Source organism: Helianthus annuus, chromosome 2 (genome assembly GCF_002127325.2).
Source record: "Helianthus annuus cultivar XRQ/B chromosome 2, HanXRQr2.0-SUNRISE, whole genome shotgun sequence".
Taxonomy (NCBI): Eukaryota; Viridiplantae; Streptophyta; class Magnoliopsida; order Asterales; family Asteraceae; genus Helianthus; species Helianthus annuus.
Window position 1 is genome coordinate 82,009,583 of NC_035434.2, and position 7,625 is coordinate 82,017,207.

The window sequence follows — 7,625 nt, forward strand, 5'->3', positions numbered from 1 at the left end:
TGAAAAACCTAAAAAATACACTTCAAGAGTTCAACAACGTTTAAACAAGAAAAAGGGTTACAATTCTGGTTCTGGTTTTCAAAAGAAACCTAACCAAAATCGTAGCTACAAAAAGAAAGGCTTAGGTTTTATTCCACCAGAAAATCATAAAAACATGAAAAATTCTAAAACAAAAACAGAATTTGTGTCAGGTGGAAGTGCTGAGGAGGAACAGAAGAAACCGTTCTGGAGACAGTCAAACCAGGAGTTTCTTGCTGAACCGCAATGCCTCATTCAAAGGAAACTCGAATCTGTTACAAATGCAATGAAGCTGGTCACATTGCATGGAACTGTCCAAAGAATGACAAGAAAAAACAGGGAGTTTCTAAGAAACTTAAAGAAAAAGTTGTTGATGTTGAACCACCAACCGAAAAATTTAAGGTTTTTGAAAATTCAACTTATGAGGTTGGTAAGTGTTCGAAAAAGAATTTTTGTAAAAAGAATGAAAAGAATGAAAAGAACAACCAAGTGTGGGTTGTTAAAAAGGTTAGTGAGAAAGTCGGCGATGAATCTGGTTCCACAAAGCCAGAAGAGCCACAGATTGAGGTGAAAATTTCAGTGAATGATGATGATTTTCCATCACTGGAATTTGAAGAGGTTAAACATAAAGTTGGTAAAATTGATATCTCGAATCAGTTTTACACCGAGAAAACTAAGTTTGATGTCGAGAAAACATTCAATGGGAATGTTAAGAAAATTTTTGGAAAAATGCTGAATGGGAAAGCAAAGGGGGTTAAAGATTTTTATGCAACTAAAAAGGAAACTTACAACCCTACTGCACAAGAATTGAAAACCATCAAGTCTGAGAAGACTTGGATGGAAGTCTGTTTTCCTTGAAGTCTTAGGACTACGCCGGAGATCCCAAGTTTATATCGTGGATCAGGAATCGGCATCATTCTTGTAAAAGTGTGTTTGTGATGTAGTCATTCAACCTAATTGAAAATGTGTTGAAATTTTTACAGATTAAAGGACTACGTCGGAGCTTCCAGGTTAGTAAGTGTGAAGCAGGAATCGGCATCTTTGTGATCAATTCTACAAGTGGTAAAATGGTTATGTAGACGTAACATTCCTATAGTTAGTAGTGTATATATTTTTACAAGTGATATTGTTTTGGATATACTTACAAGTGGTACAGAGGTTTCTGAACTACAAATGGTAAATCAGGGACATTAAGTTATACTTGATTTACTATGTGACAACTCGAATTTCCAAGATTTCTATTTCGCATTTATTGCACGTTCATGTATTGATTAGTTGTTTATTTGCACAATTGATTGCTGTAGAATTGTATGTGTTTTAATACAATGAAGTGTATTGTGTGATTATGCATGGTTATGTGTTGATTGTGTTAGACTTGTCAAATGCATAAACTTGGTGGTGAAACTGTGAAACTGTTTGAGATGGTGTACTATTGTAAGATATAGTAATTCAGGGTGTAGAGAGCAATTATTGAAATCTAAATCATACTTAACCCTAATCTCTTTCCCTAATCATTCACTAATCATCACAAGAATCAAAACACGTACCCTCACATTCTCTAATCCTCTCTACAACCATCTTCTCATCATTCTTGGATTCACAAGTCTCTTGCAACAAGTTTAATCTTCCAATCCATTTAGAATCAATCAAGGTAATTGTTTAATCATTGTTTGATGTTAATTGTTGATTGATTGATTATGTGTTCATGAAAACCCTAGCTTTCATATGATGTTCTGTGATTGTTGTTTTGGATTCTGATTATTGTGTAGTGATGTTGATTGGGGGTATAATCGATTACCAATGATTAGGATGCATGATATGTTAATACGGTTGATTGTTAACTTGATTATTACACTATGAAAAGGTATGGAATTAGGGTTTTGGAACGATGAACGTAACTGGTGATTGATGAAAACGTAACTGATACAATCGCAATGAAATGGAATGTTCGTATGTATGATTGATTGTTGTCTGAGTTTTAGAATGATATGCATTTAGTCCGAGTATTTAAAGTTGTATGCTATCCGAGTTTCTAATAATGTTACCTAGTCCGACCTTTTTAAATGTTAAGGTATATGTCCGAACTATTTAAGAGTTTCAAGGGATGTCCGAACTTTGTGAGGATAACATATTAGTCTGACTTTTGTAACTGATCCATGGTCCGAGTTTTATCAGCTAAGACTGTGTCCGACTTTTGATGAATGTAAAGTGTCCGACCTTTTCTTTGATATTGAAGGATCCGAGTTTCACATACTAGTAAGGTCCGAGTTTTGGCTTAATCCTTGGTCCGAGTTTCTTAGATTAAAAGCCTACGTCCGAGCTTTTGAGGGAGTTTCATTGTCTGAGTTTTAAGTGGGGTATTACCCCTGTCCGAGCTTTAAAGAGGTGACCCCCTTGTCCGACTTTTGGTGGTGAGGGGTGGCCCGACTTTTGTAAGTGCCTAGGGTCCGACTTTTTTTGCTCATTTCAAGGGATCCGATCTTTTATTGTGTTGCCTTGTCCGGTTTCCTTAGGTGATGGACTTGTGATGCAATTACAAGTTAGTAATGACTGTGTTGAATCCTGTATGTTAACCTCATTAAACAACCAACCATAAGAGACGTGTTATTGAATAACTAAAGTAGAACAAATGGTGAAAGACATTATATGAAGCATATATTATATTACATGAACAGGATAGAATGTTATTAAGTGTCACCTGGATTGCATGCTAATAATCCGAATTTCTTTGCAATGATGTATGTTAATGCTATTATTATCTGAGTTTACTATTTGTATACTGTATGATACAATAACTGCATGCTACTATGTGATATGATTCTGTAAGTTGCTGTTTGAACAGCAAGAACCTGTAAACCCTAATTGAACGTCAACACTTATCTTGAATTTATGTGCATCATATCCTAGGTCGTGTGTAACGGACTTAGACAATTTGATAAACCCTAGAGCATAGCATACCGAGCAAACCAAGGTGAGTTCACACTCTTACTAAGGCATGGGATTCCCAGGGCACGGGAATTGGGATTGAAGGATTGAGATTGAATAGAACTGTACTTACACTGTTACTAGACTATTATACCAATGTCCTCGGTTGTGCAGGACACATACTTAAGCTATTCACTGTCCTCGGTTGTGCAGGACACATACTTCTGCTACTCACTGTCCTCGGTTGTGCAGGACACATACTTATGCTACTCACTGTCCTCGGTTGTGCAGGACACATACTTATGCTATTCGCTGTCCTCGGTTGTGCAGGACACATACTTACAATCTACGTAGACTTATACTTACTACTATCCTCGGTTGTGAAGGATACTCACGTAAAACCTACGTGTATTTATACTTACTACTATCCTCGGTTGTGAAGGATACTTATGGTTACGAATAGTCTAGTGGTTATACAACATGGGAAGCCCCCACCAATAGAACGTACTATCGGCCCAGTAGAGCCACATGTTACAAACGAATATACTATTACGCATTTACTTTCTGTGAACTCGCTCAACTAGTTGTTGATCCTCTGTTACATGCCTTGCAGGTCGTTAGATACATGGAGCTTGCACAGGGAGGAGCTGGTCGTTGTGGGCTTGGATCGTGATTGTCTTGTTAAACACTTATGACATTTGATACTTTATTATGATGGGTTTTATTTATACGCTTCCGCTATACAATGATAACTTATGTTTTGGAACACCTTTCATATGGATTTGGTTTGGTTTAATGGCAAATACTTTTACTATATATATATTGTTCTATATGATTGGTGGCTTGATCCTGGTCAGTCACGCTCCCAAGCGGTGATACTCCGCAGGTGGATTTTGGGGGTGTGACATACTACTCATAAAATAAACAAGACGATGAACCATATCCCCGAATCTAGTGCTAACTTACAAGTGGTAAAAACAAACTCATTTTCCGGAAAAATCATTTTGATTAAAACAAACTTAAGTGTTTTGAAATCTAAATGAGAAAATGGTTTGTGATAGGGGGAGTTCTGATTGTTTATGCCAAGTGAATGGAGATTTGATGCAATTCGATGTCAGTTGTCAAATTTCTGTATAGTTTGTGTTGCATTTTATGTTTCATATGGGTCAATAGCTTAGTTGTTATCAATTTTTTCTTTAATGTGTTTGCATTTTAGGGGGAGTAGATATTTCTGAAAATCCAAAAACATTAGAAAATTTGAAAAATACAAAAACATGATAAAATCAAAAATGAGTTTTGTTGTGAAAAGAGGAAATGATAGTACATCAGTAGACTGTCACAACATGCTAAAGAAAAGTAAAGATAGAATGTGATAAACAATCTCACTGCGGATATGTCAGTAGGTTTTTGCACACTTAGTAAATTGTGACGAGATATAAACTAAATTTCAATCTTGCTTGTTCTGTGGGTTAACAACGTCTTGGATATATAGGTAACCCCTGAAATCTTGTTTGAAAGGTCCCTTATTCTGAGATACTAGGTCTTTATGCTCAGTGATATCTGGGGTATTATCCCGGGACTTCTGCTGTATGGAAGTACTGACCTAGTCCCCGGATAATACTTTCCGCAATAGCTTGAAATATAGCGCAGCCCTCAGCAAGCTGATGAAACAATAAAATTGATAGTCGCTGCTATTGTAATTAAAAGATCCTCTAAAGGGGACACACCGAAAAGTCGAAGTCGTCATCTCTCTACGTATACGGAAGTATCGACCTGAGCTCTCACGGCCCTCGCAATTAACCCCTGAACAGATATCAGCTGTGGTATACTCACCTGTAAGACTGAATATTGGGATCTGGATAGGGGAGTATATTCAAGTAGTGGGACACATGAATAAGTTAGTATCTAAGACATTAATATCGTATCTCGGATCAATTGAAATTTGTGTGAAAATTTAAGTGGAACAATATACTGACAATCTAGGTGAATTGTTTAGAACTGAAAATGAAATCAAGCTTAACGGTGTTAGTGACATGTTTCAAAACTGATATGATCCTCTTACGCAAACTCACAAAAATATTGTTTGTAAATATTTCATTTCTGCATTTTTATTGATTCTTCAAGTGGTATTAGTTACTTTCTTTCAGAAAAAATCCAAAAAGATTTTGTGTGTGTTTTAGCATAAACTTTTGAAAAACTCAAAAAGATTTTCGACAACTGATGTTGGAAAGCTGATTTTCAAAATTCCGAGTGCTAAACATGATGACATTGTTGTGAGGGGGAGTATGTTTTGAACATCAAATGTGTTTTTTTAAAAAATCAACAAGTGGTTCATCATAGAGAAAGTGATTTGAGGGAGAGTTAGTGTTGGTGCATACGTTTATACTCAAATTGTTAAATATAAATCTTACTTTGAGGTAGAGTTTATGCAGGTTAAGTTGAGCCAGGTTAATTCAATCCTGAAATCCAAGCTGAACGAAAGCCAGGTTACGATACCTAAGGATTCTGATTGAAGATCGGCAGATTCCGATTCCTGAAGATTCTGTTTGAAGAAAGCCAGACAACGATCCTGAAGCAGATGTTGCTGAAGAACAAAGAAATGCCAGCAAATTGTTAAAGGGGAGTCTGTTGATGAAGATAGAGAGAGAAAAGCCCAGAGACTGATCAAGACTGAAGAAGTGAAGACATGAAGTTGTCAAAGACTCGATGAATGACTCGTCAACATCTGAGGGGGAGTTTGTTGGTGCACTACATCTGTCGACTTCGTCTTAGATCGAGTCTTACATTGAATTGTATAGATTAAGGCACATTTTACGAGAAAATAGGAAGTGTATTGTGTTTAGTGAGCTGATTTCGCTCATAGGGACTTTGTAAGGTGATTTCGTTTATGTGGTAATGTTGGGGTTTCGCTTTTGTGGTCATGTTCAATGGAGCGAAATCTCAGCACTATAAATAGGTGTTCCATGAGCGAAATAGTTAGTTGTTGCCTTGTATTCCATACCGAAGTGCTGCCGGTGTGAAGACCTGCTTGTAATTACATTCCAATCAATACAATCAGTAGTTAAAGTGAAGAATCAGCTGTTTCTAGCTTTGTTTCTTATTATTCCGCACCTGAAACAGAGTAGAACGCCTCTGAACGACTCATTCGGGTCAGATTGCGATCCTACACTATCTATGGCCACACACATAGTTCACTAACAAAGATTGAATGGACGAATAGGGGTTCCAATGTATGGTGGACTACGAGATGTGATTCTTCAAGAAGCCCATAGTTCCAAATATTCAGTTCACCCAGGCAGTGACAAGATGTACTAGGATTTAAAGGCAAATTATTGGTGGATAGGTTTGAAGAAATCTATAGCCACTTCTGTGGCCAAATGTTTGACATGCGCGCAAGTTAAAGACGAACACCAGAAGCCGTTAGGTGTGCTGCAACAGCCTGAACTTCCCACCTGGAAGTGGGAAATGGTAACTATGGATTTTATCACCAAGTTACCAAAGACAAAGCGAGGAAATGATACTATTTGGGTTATAGTGGATAGACTGACCAAGTCAGCCCACTTCTTACCTATTAAGGAAACACACAGCTAAGATAAGTTAGCTCAGTTGTACGTGGACGAGATTGTATCTCTTCACGGAGTGCCAGTGTCTATCATCTCTGATAGGGATATAAGGTATACATCGCATTTTTGGAAAAGCTTTCAGCAATCCCTAGGCACTCGATTAAACTTCAGCACTACATATCATCCTCAGACGGATGGTCAAAGCGAGCATACAATTCAAACGCTGGATGATATGTTAAGAGCTTGTGTTATTGGTTTAGGTGGAAGTTGGGATGATCATATTGCATTGATAGAATTTTCATATAATAATAGTTATCATTCAAGTATTCAAGCTGCACCTTTTGAAGCTTTGTATGGAAGAAAGTGCAGAACGCCAGTTTGCTGGGCGGAAGTTGGAGATGTCCAACTAACACGACCTGATATAGTCCTGGAGACGACAGATAATATTGTGTAGATACGAGATCGTCTCAAAGCTGCCAGGGATAGGCAGAAAAGCTACGCAGATAAAAGGCGTAAACCTCCGAAATTCGAGGTAGGTGATAAAGTGCTACCTAAGGAGTAATGCGTTTTGGCAAGAAAGGCAAGTTAAGCCCAAGATACATAGGACCATTCGAGATCATCGAATGTGTCGGAACAGTGGCTTACAAGTTAAACTTGCCTGAAGAGCTCAGTGGAATGCATAATGTATTTCACATTTGCAACTTAAAGAAGTGTCTAGCTGATGAATCGCTACCCATGTCACATAAGGATGTGCATATAGATGAGAGCTTAAAACTTGTTGAAAAAACTTTGTCGATCAAGGATCAACAGGTCAAGAAGCTTCGAAAGAAGCACGTACCAATTGTAAAGGTTAAATGGGATACCCGTAGAGGTCCCGAATATACGTGGGAAGTTGAATCCACAATGAAACAGAATTACCCTCATTTATTCCAGTAAATCTTGAGGTCGAGATTTCTTTTAAGGGGTGAGGATGTAACACCTCGCAAAATCATGTCCAATCTAATATCGACACGTGTCATGGACTTTAAACGAGTAACAAATTGATTCGAGGGACTAGAGTTGACAAACAAAGAAAGTATGTGTGTAGAAGGATTCAAAGTGCCAACATTTGATAATTAT